Raw genomic sequence first — 18,353 nt, forward strand, 5'->3', positions numbered from 1 at the left:
ACTAGAGCCTGATGTTCCAGACTGGTGAATTATTGACATCCATGAAGGATGGGATGATAGCATAAATTTTAATATTAACTTCCCACCCTAAAGTTGTAATCTGCTTTATTAATGACAAAACTTTATGTTAACTCACCTTATCCCACTTAAATTCTGAACAGCAATTCACTTTGTCGAATTAGATAGTCCGAGGATGTAGGCAGATACTCAAATACATAAGCCCCAATTCAGCCTTAAAATTTCCAGGAGAGTTGACTTCATTCATCACCTTACACACAGAAGCACATATTCTGGGTAGATAAACACTTACCTCCTGTGTAATACTCTACAGCTCTCTAAATAGATGTGGTCAAGCACCTGAAGTCTGCAAGAGTTCTCTAGGAGAACTGGAGGAGTTAGATGTGATGAGGATCACAACTACTTCTGAAAAGCAGAAACGGTGATACTGCTGCCCACTTTGTCCTCAGCTAGGCAGTCAGAGCACATACCTAAGCATGGGAGATCCAACTTCAAGCCTCATGTGAGAAGAGCTGGTTGAGCAGGGCTGATGATGATTTATCACAGAATGCAGGCTCATCAGAGCGTGTGACCTGGCATACCAGCTCTCCCAGCCATTCCCTGCTGCACGGGGGCTCAGAGCAGATGGAAACTTTCACGTAGCATACCCTGGGTCCTGGCAGTTAGGATATAGAGAACAGAAGTGACTGAGACCCCATGAGGGCCAGCAAAAAATAAGAACCAAGATCTCCCAGTTCTTCTGTGCCCTGATCACTTGAAAGAGAGTGTTATTCCTTCCAATACTTCGAAAATGTCCATCTACAGAAGAACTACAGACAGACTTGTTCTGAAATGGGGAAAGGACACCTGGCAGAATTAGAGAGTAGTTAAGGTTGGAAGGGACTTCTGGAAGTCACCTGGTTTAAACACTTGCCTCCCACCCTGTTCAGCACAGGAACAAACTCAAAGTTAGATACAATATCCTAATGATTCCTTAATGCTTTTCATGAAAGATAGACAAGTGCTCCATTGGACTGGTCTTCAGAGTGTTCTTATTTCTCATCATGAGTCAAAACCCTAAGAACAAAGTTGTATTAGACAGGCTGGCTTGCTACCCTATATCAAATAGTTCAAATTCAGGTACAGGTGAGTTTAAGTTAGGAGAACAGGATTTCACTGTGAGTATGCACAAATACACACAGAGACCTACGTTTACAGATGTGTTCAATTATTACAATAACATTTCTCAGAAAGTTATCTTAGAGAGTCCAGTAGGTTTCCAAGCCCTTAGCTGATTTGCTTTTAAGTCTGATGTTCTCTTTAAATTTGCAAATACAAGTGCTGTGTGTCCTACCAGGTCTGGCATTCACTTAGCATAATAGCAAATATCCATAAGCCCAAGGCCTCATCTCTGACAGCAGCTAAAAGCAGATGCCTGAGGGAGAAGCACACATTTGTGGCAATACCCTCCCAGCCTTCATCAACTGAAAGCTGAGGCTTGCTGCAATTACTTGTTGCTCAACTCTACTGCTATACTGTCTTGACAAAGTACTAACATTTTTACACCATTGCTGTCCTCACAATAAAGACCTCCAATTTCAGAAACTACAGTACACTATTTAAAACATTACATGCTGTTACTTACATGGCTGTGAAGTTGGCAATGAACATCAGTATGGAAACTACACTTTAGACATACTGTGCTTCCACAAAAAAGGCAAAATACCACAAAATTTTTCCAGAAGCTTTTTCAAGTGTGTATCAGTTCCTTTATCTTGATTTTACTACCAAGTTATGGTCTAAAACAATACAATCTCTATTGTGTCAAGGTCTACAGAATTTATAATTCTGGAGAAAAGACAAAAGTCCTAGGTATCAGGACTCTGTCTGTACACATACCCAGCACACTTATTCACCAGCTTCCAGCATGGTCCAGGAATTGTTCAGCTGAAATACCTCAAATCAGCCCCCTGTGCCCCCGCACAGCATGGTGACCGACTGAACTCCCACCTGCCTTTACAACAAGGCAGCTGGTAAACAGCACCTCTCCATCTGGGAATTGCGGATGGTGTCCGAAGTTTCCCCAAGCAGCTCCTGCTGTGCACAGGCCAACTGACAGGAGCTGCTTGTACGCTTAAATGTACGAATAGCATCCCAGGTTGGGAATCTGACATTCCCAGGGACTCCCCGAGGCAGTCGAAGCTGTTCCTGGTTACCCAGCAGTCTCCTGTATCTATACGCAAGACAGTAAGGAAATGTTTTGCACAGAGCTTAATGTAACCAAGAGAAACAGACAGCGCATAAACAGCAGAAAATATTTTTGTGGAGTCTTATCAAATTCAGCTGAAGAGACTTCTATGACCATCTGGTAAAAGGACCCTGTCTGAGAGATTAGACTCCCCAGATGAGCATTACTCAATGCAACAGAAACCAGTCAATTACTTTTCCCATCCACCCTTTAAACAAACAGCTGTCTGACTGTGCAGCAATATCGGGAAAGTTATTTGGAGACAAGGGATTACATTGTCTTTTTCAAGGAAAACACTAAGGTCACTTCCCAACATTTGCCATCACATTAAGCCTACTTTGTCTGCATCTGTGTTGCTTCCTTAATGGTTTCCAGATTAAAGTTTTTGGCATAATACCTAGAAATATTTGTTTTATCTAAGTGGGACTGAACTAAATGATGGAAATTGATCAAAAGCCCAATTCAAGCTTCAGATTATTCCTAGAGGCATTACTCCCATTTAAATAGATGGCAGACCCAAAAAAAGCCCTAAAGCCTGAGACATTTTCATGTAATCTTAAAAGTAACGACATCAGATGGAAAAATACAACCCCACACATTTCTCACACGTTTTTCTCAAATACTTGAAGTAAATTCACTGTATCACCAATGTTCCTGCAAGTACTTTAAAATGCTACCCAGACAGGATTAGAACAGTGTTTCCCGAGTGAAGGCTCCAATCTACCACTTACAAGTTCTCAGATCAATCTAAGCGCAATCAGCTTCACAACTCTGGCTTCTCAAAAAACCCAACCACAACACCCAAGTTTCCTTTTATTTTTCTTTCTTTATATACACCGTTAAATGATTCCAACAGTTTTCTTCAGATAAGACCTTTATACCATGACTGTCCTGAATTGATAGTGACGGGTGGCAGTATGTTTTACACATAGTTACACCTTAGGACCAGCTGGGAACTGGTCCTGATGTGCAATACAGTCATCATCTCATAAGGTTATCATTCCCAACTCCCTTTCCTCCCTCCCCAACCTTAAACAGCACAGTTAATTTTCAATTATCCAAGGCAGTAAAAAGGTCAGATAACGAAGGAAAAACACATGGGGATAATACATGTGTACATGTATTAAGTTACAGAAGAACACTCAGCAGCGTAACTGACGCCAAAGAGGTCAGTTATACTGTTGACTATGAACGGACACAATCTCTTGACTAACACTGACAGCACTGCATAAAAGCAACTCTCCTACTCTCTGACCTAAGCTTGCCCACAGGAAGCCAATTTGGGCACTTCTACATTTATAGTACAGTTACTACATAACCTGAAAAATAAATACAAATAAATTAACCTTAGCAGAAACCACAGCTTGGAGAATAAACAGAAATACATATAATGGAAATCTTTTTATCTGAAGCTACTATATGATGATACTTCTAATGATTCCAAATTGCCAGTGTAACACTAAAACCACTATCAATTCTCAGGACAGTTGGCTGGATGTGTAAGGGAAGCTCCACTCCTATCCCACCCCCTGCTTCAAAATGTAATCAAATAAAGTCTCAAAATTCATCACCTTTCTGTCATCAAGTTTTGTATTTTTTAATCTAATTAATAATTTGATTACAACAGAATATTATCCGTTCACGCTGAAGATCAAGTCCGTGAGGATCATCTGGCCATGCTGGTACTCCAAACTCTGTAATAGTGCCATGTCCCTCAGCCATCTGCAGGATACTATATTTTATTTACTATATAGTTGTTAGCCTTCCAGTACTGAAGCACTATTCAGAATTAAACTAGCTGGGTATAAATCCAAAGTTTTCCTTTCCACATCCCCAGTAAGATTAATGTCCTCAAAATTCAGCTTCATTAATAGCAAAGAAAACGTTTGACGAGTGAGGTACACTGCATGAAATGCTTCTGAAAGTAGGATACTTCGACTAAACATGCCCTTTCACACGCTGTTTTTAAACTGTGGTACTGAACAGTAAAACAATAATATTTTTCTGACTGATGTGAATATATTTAGTAGAGCAAGCTTTATTATCTTTTAAAAATGTAAATGTTAAACTGTACTGCATAGTACCCATTAATTATGTCTAGCAGCTGTAATCATAAATTACAATCTCATTAGGACTGGTAGTGTATGGACAGATAGCCACAGCCTCAGAGAACACACAGAAATCTGCAAAATAATTTTACATGAAAAGTCAGAAGTCATTATACAACAAAGGTATGAACACACTTCAAAGTCTGACTAACTATATCTAAGTATGTAAGCCTTCTTAAAAGGAACCTTTAAGTTTTGTTTTACAGTTCTGTGCCTACTATTACACAATTGCACTCAAAGTAAGATTTACATACTACTTGCCTGTGCCTGAATAGCAGGTATTTAAAAGTCTATCATAGGATGGTAGAAACAGCAATGAAGGGATAAAGAAGACAAGGGAACTAAAAAATGTTGCTCTTCTGGGTCCTACTTACAGACTTGCAAGTCTTTGAGGATTAGTGTTCAGAAATCAAATTACATTACAAAGGCCGAGTTACATTTTGTATTCTATCAGAAAAGCGATGGGTTGTTTTTTCCAGCAATACTTAGTGCTAAAAAATATCAACAGCTCTATTTTTGATAGGTAATATTTAATGTTGAATAGGAATATATTTCAAAATACATAAAATGTTTTAAAATCCAAGTCATATTTCAAAGCAATGCCAACACAGTATCAGTTTAGTTCCTTTTTTGTTAATTATAAAACTAAATTAATATTGAAACTGGGGGAAATAAATCTAATAAAATAATTCATTATGAAAAGCAAATTCATAATACCACTATCTGAATTATATTTTTGAAAAATATCAAGTATCAGTCAAAGCAGTGCATTAGCTCATCATAGTGAATTATAAATTATTTCCCACAAACAAAGATAAAACTTCCCACTAACAAAAGGAAATATTCAACTATTTTTATAGATGTGCTTTCAGAAACAGGTGTCTCACTCCATTCTTTACCATCCAGAATAAGTCAGGCACTCTACTTTAGGGATCAGCATTATTCTGCACCTTCAGAAAAATATGTGCTTGTACCAACTTGCAATTTCATTTCAGCATTCTGTCACAATTCAGATCTTCATATACATACATATATATATATATATATTCTAGTGTGTAATAATCACTGGAGCCTAGATCAAGGCACCATTAGCTAAAGGTCCGTTTTCCAGTTGAGAGCAGCAAGACAAGGAACAAATGTGCAGTCTTTATGAGAAGAATCTTACAACTGATTCCTTTTTGCACTATTTATTTTTTACTTAATTCTTTGCCAATTCAGACAATACTTCATAGTTATGAGCATCATTCACTGAAATGATAGCTTGAGGTTTTGCTCCAGTAAACAAGAAATCATAGCTCTATTCTGTTAGTAGCTATTTGCATGTAATTAAATAGACATCTTTTCTTTGCTCTGTCTCCCCTCACTTTATCATCACAGTTTCTTCTGGCTTCAGCACCTTCTTACGCTTATCTCTTTCATTCCAATTAATATGTCTCTATTAGCAGTCAAACCAGGAAGCTACGTATTAGTTTGTAACGTGAACTTTGCCATCTATAGTAATAAAATAATGGTGTTTATTTACTTTAGCTTGCTGTGTGAAACTGCTTTGTAAAGAGTATGGTTAGTAATGGTCGGTGTATCTTTCAGTATCATCTCAGTTAAACTAAGAGGGGGAAACCCACAGAAATCTAACTCTTTTAGGACAGCTTTACCTCAGAAGAGAAAAGAAAACACACATAAGTGTCTATCTAACATTATGAACATAAAGGTTAATCTTCCTGTTAACACTGACTTTTGCATTAGCCCTTGCACCCATTTAACTTCCAACAGATTACAGCTACTGCACGTGTTCTCAGCAATAGCATCTGTCACAGTATTCAAGCAACAGCAGTCAGTCTCTGCAGAGAGTTGTCAAGTCTCATAATTTTAACAGAATTTTTCAAAAACCCAGATGTAAAAATCAACTGATTATTAACAGCAATTCAGCTGTTAACACTTTCAGATATTTCTAGGCTTCTAGACAGAGAGGGGAAAAAAACCAAAAGCTAGGACACACTAGCCAAGTGAACTATGAAGATACAATCTTAATAAATCATTAATTCCTATTATACTTTTGAGTGTCTGATGCTGTCAGTTCTGCTAGAACATTTCCCTGGATGTGATAAGAAACCTACTCCCATATTTCAATGCTGATGGGGTAAGAAGCTTGTGAAGAAGTACATAAAACTTTAGAATTAACTTGGAGAAATTCCTCCACAAAGTTTTGAGGATGATATCTGCAAACCATCTTACACAGGACTTCTCCAGAAATCCTGATGTTAGGGGAACTGTGCCTGCTGGAAACAACAGTGGAGAAACTGAAAATCTCAGGCAGCATTTAAGGCCATTTTGACTACGCTTCACTCCAGCACAACCCCCCGAGAGCAACCAAAGCTCTTAAGACTTGCCTTTAAAGAATACTGTGACTTTGAAACAATGGGATAAAGACTTTGCTTTCCTTACAAAAACTGTCTAGGTTTTAGAGGAAAATAATTGAAAGAAAAGACACTACTGCTGTAACTTGAGCTGGTGCATTAAGCAATAAAAGCCAACACATGACAAGCTTCAATTAAGCACCTACCTTCCTAGCAAGAAAGCTAAATAAAAATTACTGAATATCATCTTTCACTAACAACTACAGTACAGGATTCCTGAAAAAGGCTACTTAATTGAAGTATTTAATTTTAGGCCCATAACATTAAGTATTTTCCATGATACTCTGAAGAGCAAAATTACACGCTTTAAAGGACATAAATGTTATTAATAATAAAAAGGAAAAGAAGAATATGCAAATGCTCAGGGATCTTTGTGAAAACATGAACTTTAATACAGACAATTAAATTAATCTTTAACTACAAGAGAGAAACTATTAAGAAAGTGCATTTTCCATTTTCAAATGAAGATGGACATGGTCATGGAAAATATGCTTGAATTAAAATCACTGGACTCAATAAACAGGTAAATGGGTTAAGCTTAACAACTCATTATTTACATGATCTGATGAACTGTTCTGACTTCCATTTTAGGAATACAAAACCACAGGCGAATTCCACGCAGAAGTATTTACTTTCCTCTTAAACATGAAGTAGTATTATATTTTGTCAGTGTATAAAATTTCATGCATCTATATTGTGTTACGTCTTCAGTCATTATCTCATTTTATTTTTACAGGCAGAGGCATCTCCTTTCCAAGCATCTTGGTTTAGAGTCATTAAACAATGTTTCTGCCCTCTGGTGGTCACACTCACCTTTATATGTTCCCACATTTTTATCTTTAAAGTAAAAATGCACTTTATACAACTATCACCTACAAGGTCTAACAGATAATTTAGCTTTTAGTCACCCTGGGCTGGCTTGCTTTCCAGTTATGTAATTGCTTGTATTTCAACTTTATCATGCACAAATAGCACATACGTAATTGAAGATGTTCCTTGTTTCGTCCATACAGAATCATAGAAATGTTTTGGGTTGGAAGGGACCTTTAAAGGCCATCTAGTCCAACCCCCCTGCAATGAGCTGGGACATCTTCAACTAGACCAGGCTGCTCCAAGCCCCGTCCAACCTGACCTTGAATGGTTCCAGAGATGGGGCATCTACAGCCTCTCTGGGCAACCTGTTCCAGTGTTTCACCACCCTCATTGGAAAAAATTTCTTCCTTATATCCAGTCTAAATCTACCCTCTTTTAGTTTAAAGTCATTACCCCTTGTCCTATCGCTACAGGCCCTGCTAAAAAGTTTGTCCCCATCTTTCTTATAAGCCCCCTTCAAGTACTGAAAGGCCACAATAAGATCTCCCCACAGACTTCTCTTCTCCAGGCTGAACAGCCTCACCTCTCTCAGTCTGTCCTCGTAGAAGAGGTGTTCCAGCCCTCTGACCATTTTTGTGGCCCTCTTCTGGACCCACTCCAACAGGTCTACACCTTTCCTATGCTGAGGGCTCCAGAGGTGGATGCAGGACTCCAGGCGGGGTCTCACCAGAGCAGAGCAGAGGGGCAGAATCCCCTCCCTCGACCTGCTGGCCACGCTTCTTTTGATGGCAGTCCAGCATACGGTTGGCCTTCTGGGCTGTGAGCACATAGTGCCAGGTCATGTCCAGCTTTTCATCCACCAGTACCCCCAAGTCCTTCTCAGCAGGGCTCTCTCAATCCCTTCATCCCCCAGCCTGTATTGATGGGTTGCCCCAACCCTGGTGCAGGACCCTGCACTTGGCCTTGTTGAACCTCATAAGGTTCGCACAGGCTCACTTCTCGAGCTTGTCCAGGTCCTTCTGGATGGCATCCCATCCCTCAGGCGTGCCGGCCGGACCACTCAACTTGGTGTCATCTGTAAACTTGCTGAGGGCACACTTGATCCAACTGTCTATGTCACTGATGAAGATATTGAACAGCACTGATCCCAATACAGGCCCCTGAAGGACACCACTTGTCACTGGTCTACTTATGGACATTGAGCCGTTGACCACTACCATCTGGATGAGACCATCCAACCAATTGCTCATCCACCGAACAGTCCACCCATCAAATCCGTATCTCTCGAATTTAGAGAGAAGGATGTTGTGGAGGACTGTGTCAAAGGCCTTACAGAAGTCCAGCTGTCTCAGATCACCCCCTGTCCTCCATGTGCCTTAGCAGAGCTTCTCAGAGGATCTGTTCCATGGTCTTCCCAGGCACAGAGGTGAGGCTGACAGGTTAGTAGTTCCCAGGGTCCTCCTTTCTCCCCTTTTTAAAAATGGGTGCAATGTTGCTCTTTTTCCAGTCACCAGGGACTTCACCTGACTGACATGACTTTTCAAATATCATGGAGAGAGGCTTGGCAACTACATCAGCCAATTCTCTGAGGACTCCAGGATGCATCTCATCAGGTCCCATAGAGTTATGTATGTTCAGTTTCCTCAGGTGGTCACGGATCTGGTCTTCTCTTACAGTGGGAGGAACTTTGTTCCCTCAGCCCACAGTATCTCGAATCAAATTTATACACCAATTCTTAAAGCACTTAAAACTTGCAAAAACTCCGCAGAATAACACCTGAAGTTTCCATTTGTATAATATGTTTGTATTGTTCAGGAGAAGATGTTACACCTTGTAATACATTGAAGAAGGTCCATAAATACATTAAATGCTTCTGAGGGAAAAGATGGATATTTAAAAGACTATTTGCACATTAAAGGTGAAGAGCTGTACTATATAGGAACTCCTCTGACTTTGTACATCATGGAAGATTGTTATGGGCAAAAACATTCAACAAGGACAGACCAGGGTCTGTAGTCCAGTTACTAGCACTGCTCCTCTGACAGCCACTAGTTAGCTCATGTGACAGCAGAGCAGTCATGCAGCTTCCTTACTGACTTTGAATTATATATCCAGGAAAAAGTTAGAGAAAACTGCTTCCCAGCTCTAAGCCTTCATCATCAGAGAAGCAGCAAGTGGAATCCTCTCTCCCTCATTACTTGATGTTTTAAAGACACAATTGATGTAAAAACCACACAGACAAACTTCAGGAGGATTCAAAATACACTTGGTACATAGAACACTGACACTAGATTTGTTGGTTGTTCTAGATGTCTAACCAAAAACCAGTTCATGAGTAGACAAAAGCAAGCCATACTATACATCAGGTAGGTACAGCTCCAATATGAAGGGTGGGTTCCTTCATACCCCTAGAGATGCCCCAAACACCATTGCAGTATTACTTGGGCTGGGTTGCAGTAATAGTGTTAATAGCTCTCATCTGCACCTATGTCCTAATCAAACTTATGCCTAGGGAAGAATAATGGCACCTGCAACTGAAAGAAGAGCTCAGAAGACTGGATTCTCTGCAACAGCCTCATGAACATATGCTCTCCCTTCCACCTTCATTGCCAAGATACTCTCTATCTTTGGGCATCTCTGAACTTCACTATAAATAATAAATAAATATGGTGATAAATGGAAGTATGGAATCATATACCTGGTGAAAAGACCGTATCCTGTCCAACATCTCCAGTCGCATGGGCTCTTGTCTTCATGACTTACAGACTTGATCACTGCAATACTGAAACCATTTCCTCATACTCTAGAGAAAGAAACAACTTCCTCAAAATGTGACAGGACCCTGCAACACATCATGATGCCAACTCAGGCTTTTAGTATTACTCAGAACTCCATTCACGAAGTGGAAGATCGGTTGCTGTTATGTCCTGAACTGATTTAACAACAACAACAAAACCTAATCACACTGGAACCATTAAATTTCTCATAACTGAAAACACTCACCACCCATGGAGGACAGAACTCTTCACAGCAACTGGACCCAGAACACAAAACTTGCTGCTCCGACTGAAGAATGACTAAAGGCCTCAGTTAATCCAACACTGCATGCAAAAACTCCATTCTGTTCTTTTTCAGTGCAGAGCTCCCCTGTTGTAAACTTACTCAAGTCCTGTACAATTTTGAAAGGACAAGCTCCAGTAAGAAATAGCTAGTCAGAACAGATTCAAAAACAGGAAAATGGCTAGTAGCATAGCCTGTAACATTTTATCTCACCCAAGGCGAGAACCAGATTTTGACTGTGGCCATGTAACAATGGCAACAAAATTACCAAATTCAGCTGAGCTGACAACAAAAAAATACCTTCCATTTTCAAGAAAAGAGCAGCAGCTCTAGGGGATTAAACCTCCTATTGTATATTTAGTTTGTTCAGACACCACAGCACTAGTCTACAGGTGGGGGGGCTTAGTGGAGGGCCCCGCCAATTCCAGCTCACTCAAAGCAGCAGTAATCAAGTCACTTAACCTGTTTATCCCACCCAAAGAACAGCCATGGCCAAGCTTACCTCTTCCCCAAATCACTTGAAAATTGTAACAAGGAAGGGACATCAAGCACCACCTGCATTTTGATTCCCCTAGAGATGAGAACAGCACTTTTTAATCCTTCTAAACACTGGAGAAGTAATGAAGAGGACAGTCTATCCTGCTACAAAGGGTAATTTGTGGTGTACAAGCCTACTGATGAACAAGAAAAGCCCTTTAAATGACAGGGAATATGCCATGAAGATAATTGGGGTATGTAATGTTTTCCTTCAAATTGCTTGATTTGATAATTCCTAGGAAAGAAAAAAAACATCAAAAAACTATCCTTCACCAACAGTAAGACAAATTCTTGTTTGTCTTCTTTGGCTCTCCTTCAAGTAACTCATTTCCCTGTTTTTGACATGCTCGTCAAAATTCTTCCCTCCCTCAGGACTGATTGCACTTCCCACTTCATACCGAGGAGCTATCCCCTGCTTCATCCCACACACTTTTATACACGAGTTGTACGTACTTTCCCTCTCAATCCATTCTACTCGGAGCTCCCACGACTGTTGCTTTCCTCTTTAAGATTTCCAGGGAATTTTATTGCCAAACCCTCCACTTCTACCACTTCTTTCTAATGCAAAAGTCAAAAACACATTTTGTTCTTCATCCTTCTCATACAGTGGTCCTCTTCATGGATTTTTTTTTTTTTTTTTTTTTATAATTCATTATCTTAACCATCTTTCTTTGAATTTTGAATTTTGTTCGTTTATACTACCCTGCCCATGCCACAATATTCAGCAGGAAGACCTCCCTTGGCCAGTGCCTACACACTGGTTAGTTAAGTTCATGGTATTGCTCTCCACCAGCAGAACTGCTCCCTGACTCCAGGTCTTCTACAACAGTTGGCTTTTGCACCAACGGATTATATGCAATGCCTTTGCATACACAGACACACAGAGCCCTACAGTGTTGTAACATTATAAAGGCAACTCCTTTACACCAACCCTCAGAATCAAGTTGGACAAACGCAGCAACACCGAAAACACAGAAAAAGGGAAGTTAGAAGCGAGAGGCACAGTTCAGAAGGACAAAGAAAATCTGTACTCGTGTGTAAACACTGGCAGCTCCTCACTTAGGTGACAGCCTAAAGGAAAGTGGTATGTTAATATTTCGGGTGATTACCCGCAGAAGCCTAATTAGTGGCCAATACTAACTCCTATGCCAAGAAGTTATGGATCAACTTTTGTTTTCCTCAAACAAGCTGTTAAACAGTAACAATTACATACTTTAAGCCAGAGGAAATTAAAAGTTCATATATACCTAACAGTGCAGACAAGGTATTAGGACAACTGTATTCCCACTGGGATGCATCCAAAGTCAGCAGTCTTCCAGGAGTATTTACAGAACTTAAGAGAGACTACATATGTACTGGTTCTGTCTGATCTAATTGACAATTTAGACAGCTAGTTCCTTTCTAATCTGGCTGTTTTTTAAAGTTATCACGTCCTCATAAGTTGAACTGGTCTTTTTATCCTCACTTGGCTATTTTTGTGCATCTGAGATGCTCTGCATGAAATGCTGCTTTTTATATAAAGTTTAGTTCCTTAAAGTAGAATGGAGGTACTGTGAGCTCTTACAGAAACATTTTATAATTCAAGCTGTTCTGCTTCCATACTAAAAAGTTAACAAGGGGAAAGCTGTAATCACATTATGAATTGAGCCATTTCAAAACCAAAACAGTGTAGGAAAACAGTGTATTCACAAAATGAATACTAAGATACATTTATCCTGATTCACACAGCAAAACAAAAAAAATTGAAAGCTTCTTAACAACAGTTAATAGAAGATCCAGATGAACATTTCTGTACTTATTCAACATTTACTAGAAGGGAGAAGCTAAAGAGCAATCCAGAGGAGTATTTGCAATGCAATTAGGCTAGACAAGTGAGTCTGAATGTATGCCAGCTGCAGGGGCCTGCCCTTAATTCACACAATCAAATGTCTAGTGTGTCACACAGTGTCTAGCATCAGTATCTCCAGTATTAAAAGTCTCATCAGATATGTACTTGTTTACTGAGCATCTTAATCGAGGTCTGAACACATATCTAGCTGTACCTTCTAGCAGCCTATATGCCAGTCCACCACCATCTGTAGTTAAAGCTTCCACAGACAGGAGAAAAATCAATTCAAACAAATGTGTTCAGCACTCAAACTAAGCTATCATTCACATTTCAATATAAGACTTGAATTCCTTTTCAGTGTTCTTCAACTTTGACCCAGCTCTACCCCCTCCTTCACTGAAAAGGGCAAAGACAACAGCCCAGCAAGTGGGACAGGCAAAACAGACCTCCTTTGTTCACTTTTTCCCTTTCAGTTTTCTATTGAGGTAAATAACTGAAAGCTCAACCAGCCTACAGTAACTCAGAAGAAAGCAATATCACTAGCTTGCAACTATCCTTTCCTAGTTAACAACCAATGGGACAAAACTTATGGTCCATCACGTTAATCTTCTTATCAGAGATTAACTCTTCACAGATTCCCTTAATATTATATTTACAAGACAATATTCATAAATGCATAAGTTACAATATCTTTAATACTAAACTGAATAGGCAATACACACACTTACCAATTTAAAATGCAAGAAATTATCACTGTAGAGAAAGTATAACCGAATTTTTTGAATACTACCAGCCCACTCAGGAAGGCAAAATCAAATTCATTGGATATTGCCCAGTAGACAACCTCCTACGTTATTCCCTCAGCTTACATTACCGAGATGTACTTTCTCTGTATGACTTCCCATTTTACCAACTCTGTTCATAAAACATAACAAAATCAACACATCCAGTGAAAACTGAATAGCATAGTTTTACTGTGCTATTCCGATATAATGGCAGGTAAGTAATCCCAATTCAAGGTGATGTGGGACAACTGAATACGACCACAGACTACAAACAACTCAACAGCCGCAGGCAAAACAGATTTAATTTTTAGGCTGATTGAGCTATTTGAGCTGTGCAATAATCTACTAACAAAACCCCAAACCCTTAGTGTGTTCAGTATGTTCTATGTTCAGATACCATGGAAAGTTATTTCCCTACAGCAGGAAGAGTGAGCAGACTAGCATTACCTTTTCCAGACTTCAAATCAGAATCCTCAAACCAATAAAATCTGTCAGAGAGACACTTCATCAACCCTAAGAAACTCTAACTTGGTTACCAAAGCCACATTTTCTTATTACAACCCTTTTTATGAAACAAGCTGTGGTATATGTGATATTACACTTTCTGCAAGAAGATAAGGAATGATAATTAAGTCTCAGATGCCGGTGCTGTCATTCACCTTGAACTTTATTACTTTTGAACATCTTCACTGCGGCCAATAAGACTAATTGCAGAAATGAGATATCAATATGAGTATGATTAATTGTGGATATATTCTGCAAGTTGTGAAGGGGGTTTTAGCTCCACCACTAGCAGCAGCTGGTACACGCTACCCCATCATCTGATGTGGTCGCACAGCTGTACAGTTTTCCTTTGCTGCATCGCCTTTGCACAATCCAGAATGTAAATTCATACAGTGGATCCTGAGTTCTGTCAGCATCAAGCAGCTTTCTGGTTTTGCTTCTTTACATTCAGTATTCTCAGAATATAGTACTTTCTCAATTCTGTATTGACGTAGCCTGAGAGCTAATTTTAGACACCCAAGAGAAATCCACAGCACTTTGAAATTCAAAGAAGTAACTTTCACACACATCGGTACCAAACTCTTTAGCAACTCCGGTCACTTGCTTTGCAATTTCTATTCAAAAGTAAGGACAGCCATCAACTAAACAAATGCCTGAGGTATATTCGCACAAATGGTAATACAAGAGTAGACCAATATTAGAAATATGCTACACCTGCAAGTCAGTTTTCTGAATTCTAGGTTCTTTGAGCTAGTACGTAACACCATAGTATCCTTCCCTTTCCAGATGATATCCTTTGCCAAAGAATACCAGCAAGATGCATCTCTTGGCATATACACTGGTCTCTAACTCAAAATGAAGTTCAGATGCCTCCTGATGTTGTACAGTGACCTATTTTACGCACAGCCCCATATAATTGCTATCCATAAATTATCACATCGATTATGTTAAATTATGGAAGAAATTGAAATGATTAATAGCATGTGTGTTAGATGCAATGAAGTTTTCAGGTTTCATCTACCTTTTCCATAATATACTTAATTAAGAATCAAAACATATTTTAATACTCAGAAACAGAGAAAGAAACACTCAAAGACAGTGAACACTAGAAAAAAGAAACCCAGGTGGTTTCTTGACTCAGCAGCAGGTTGTTTTGAATAAAGAGTGAAAAGCTTTATGGACAAAAGAACGTCTTATCATGATATATAAGTCCCACTGTAGGTTACTTAAGACATTTTCCATTGTTTTATCTAACTATACAGACAGCTAAGAAATCGTAGTCCTTTCAACAGCGCACTTGTCCATATGGAACAGCCTTATTGACTGGGCTGAAGCACACTATGATCTTAAATATTTAAACAGCTTGTCATTATTAATCAGGTACTGTTTACACTTCGACTCCGAAGCCTTCATGTAAACACATTTCAGACTTCAAAACTAAGACATCTGCGCTGAGCAGCTCAGCAGCAGCCGAAGATTTAGTTAATTATTACTTTTTTAAGCGAAGAGCAAGCGCGTTTGCTGCTCAGGCTTATTTTTCTGCATCAATCGCCATCAAGAGAGAGGAAGCAAAGCACGGGCACACAGGAGCAGTTCAGCCACGTTTTAGCTGTTTTATACCTTAATGAACGCGGCGTTGCTATTCCCCGCAAAGAAGCAGAGCGCGGAAGGGGGGGGGGGGGGGGGAGGAGAAAAAAAAAGGGGGGGGGGGGGGGGGGAAGAAAAAAAGCCGATAAATCAACGTGTAAAAGCCGAAAGCCGGATCCCGGCACTTCAGCACAGACAGCTCCTTCCCCCTCACACGCCGCCCGCCCCCGCCGGGCCCTCGCCCCCGGCGGCCAGCGCACGAAATGGCGACCTACCCGCTGAGGGATGTGGGCGCGTCGCAGCCGCGGAGCCTCTCCGCCCGGCCCCCGCCGGGCGGAGAGGCTCCGCGGCTGCGACACGCCGGGACCGGCCCGCCCGCCGCCGGGAGGTCCCCACCGGCCACCGCAACAAAGCCCCCGCCGCAGCGGGACCGGGCGGGCTCGGCAGGTGCCTCCTCACAGACGTCTGCGTAGGGTCTCCCCGCCCCGGGGCACCTGCGCCGCGCCCCCGCTCGCCCGTTCCCTCAGAGCAGCCCCGGCGCTGCCGGTACCGAGCGGGTGGCTCCTCACCTCCCCGTCGGGGCGGCGGGCACCTCCCGCGGCGCGGTGAGAGGGGCGGCCGGGCCCGGTACTCACGGAAAGCTGCGGCCCCTCCGCCCGGGGAAAGAGAGTCGAGGGAGACCCGCGGCCGCGCTGGTCCTCCCGCCCCCTCGGCAGCCCGGCGAGAAGAGCCGAGGCAGGCGCGCTCCCGAGCCTATCACCTCCCCGGCGCTCCCGCCCCCGTCGTACCGCGGGGCGCGCTCCCGCGGGGGGGGGCCGGGGAAGGCGCGCGTCTGCGCCAGCCGCTGCGGGGCGCGCGCGGCGAGGCGGGGCGGCGGCGGCGGCGGCGGCGGCGGGGGTCCCTCGCACCTGAAGTGACGCGGGGCGGCGGCCGGCGGGGCGGCGGCCTCCATCTTGGGCATCGCCGGGGAAAGGGAGCGAGCCCCAGACCTCCGCCGCCTGGGCTCGGCTGCCGACCGCTCTCCCTCCTTCCCCCCCTCCCTCCCTCTGCCGCCCGGGTAAAGACCAGAGTAAGATCATCATCGTGCTCTGCGAGCGGACCTGCCCGCGGTCCGGGTCTCGGCCTCCTCAGCCCCCCGCCCCGGCTAACGGCCGCCCCTTGTGGGGCGTCTGGAAGATAACCGGCCCGGCCCGCGGCCCGGCGGGAGCCTCCTGAGCGCCGGGGTCGGGCAACGGCGGGCCGCTCCCCTGCCCTCCTCCGGCCGGGCAAAGCCTAACGCTGGCCGGGGCACCCCCGGCCGGCCCACCCCCCCCCCCCCCCCCCCAGCCCCTCAGCGGTGCGGGCCCTGGCAAAGGCGGCGTTTTAAATAGACGCATTATTTTAGCCCGGCAGTGCCCCTCTAAATAGATGGTTTCAGCTAGTTCCCAAACTGGAGACAAGGATATTATTTTACACTCGAGAATAGCCCTATTGAACTCGGTAGCGCAGCTCACATGTGTGTAGTTAAACACGGGTGTTGGCAGGATCGGAGCCGATGATTTCAGCCGTTGTGGGTACAACAATACAGTAAATTAAACTGACTTCGCAAAGACAGAGGCTCGCATTGCCGGCTTCTTCTGGGGGGCGGCAGAATCCTCCGCGGCATGCCGGTTGTCCCGGGGACTGCCGCAAACAGCTGAGCCAGCGGCCTGCCCACAGCTTGTACCAGCGCGTTCTTCGCCAGTCAGAGCAAAATTCAGTTAGGTTGAATTTCCAGTTCACAAGTTCAGGAAGTCAGACGCTTGGATGTGATCACTCAACCAGAAGCTCTGGATGAGACTGTTTGGAGGAGAGTCTCGGGTGAGGATTATTCCAAAAAAACCTTTCTGCTGAACACGCCTCTCCATCAAGAAGCGCTCACAGTGCTCACCTTTGCGTTCGCATCTTGCAGTTTGTTTAGTGCACAATGTCAGAAAGCATTTTAATATCATTTTGAGGCTTCTATGGGCTATGCTCAATATTGTTCAAAATTAATCCAAGTCTACGTTTACCATGTAGTAAATGTGATTATCTGCTGCTGCTGCACTTCCTTTTGGATCAGCCATTTTAAGAATAGCCTTTTGTGCATTGCAAGGTGGCAACTTTTATAGTGGTTAATTCTGTATTATACATTTCACAAAACAGTTCTCAAGGTGAACTCTACGGTGATAACTTAATAGCGCAAAAAGCAATGCCCCAGATGAGTAAAAAGCCCTTACCCTGCATTTCTGCAGAAACCCCATTACGGCTCTGGCAAGTTAAATCTGAAGAGCTGACCTACTGAAAAACAACACTCTCGATGAATAACAGATTCTATAAATGATATCGCACATGTATATAAATATCCAAGGGTTAAACAATAAGTCAGAGACTACTGCTTCAGACTTGGGAGATATTCAAGCTCCTATCAATCTGAGGCCAGGATATTATTGTTTGAGACCGCAATGTGCAAAG

The 18,353-nt window shown here is 42.4% G+C and overlaps 1 protein-coding gene across 19 annotated transcripts in view; it reads right to left on the bottom strand.

The window, feature by feature from the left end:
- NRCAM (neuronal cell adhesion molecule) overlaps positions 1-16,681 on the bottom strand; it is a 171,915-nt gene extending 155,234 nt beyond the window's left edge. For 8 of the 19 annotated variants that reach the window (XM_075429505.1, XM_075429497.1, XM_075429495.1 and 5 more), the window contains exon 1: positions 16,451-16,680. The gene's annotated coding sequence lies outside the window, so the exon portion shown is untranslated. Of the gene's footprint in view, positions 1-15,914; positions 15,930-16,450 lie in introns of those variants that run through there. The other 11 variants (XM_075429489.1, XM_075429493.1, XM_075429494.1 and 8 more) reach the window with 3 other exon arrangements.
- Between the last annotated feature and the right edge of the window lie 1,672 nt (positions 16,682-18,353).

Source organism: Opisthocomus hoazin, chromosome 8, assembly GCF_030867145.1.
Source record: "Opisthocomus hoazin isolate bOpiHoa1 chromosome 8, bOpiHoa1.hap1, whole genome shotgun sequence".
Classification (NCBI taxonomy): Eukaryota; Metazoa; Chordata; class Aves; order Opisthocomiformes; family Opisthocomidae; genus Opisthocomus; species Opisthocomus hoazin.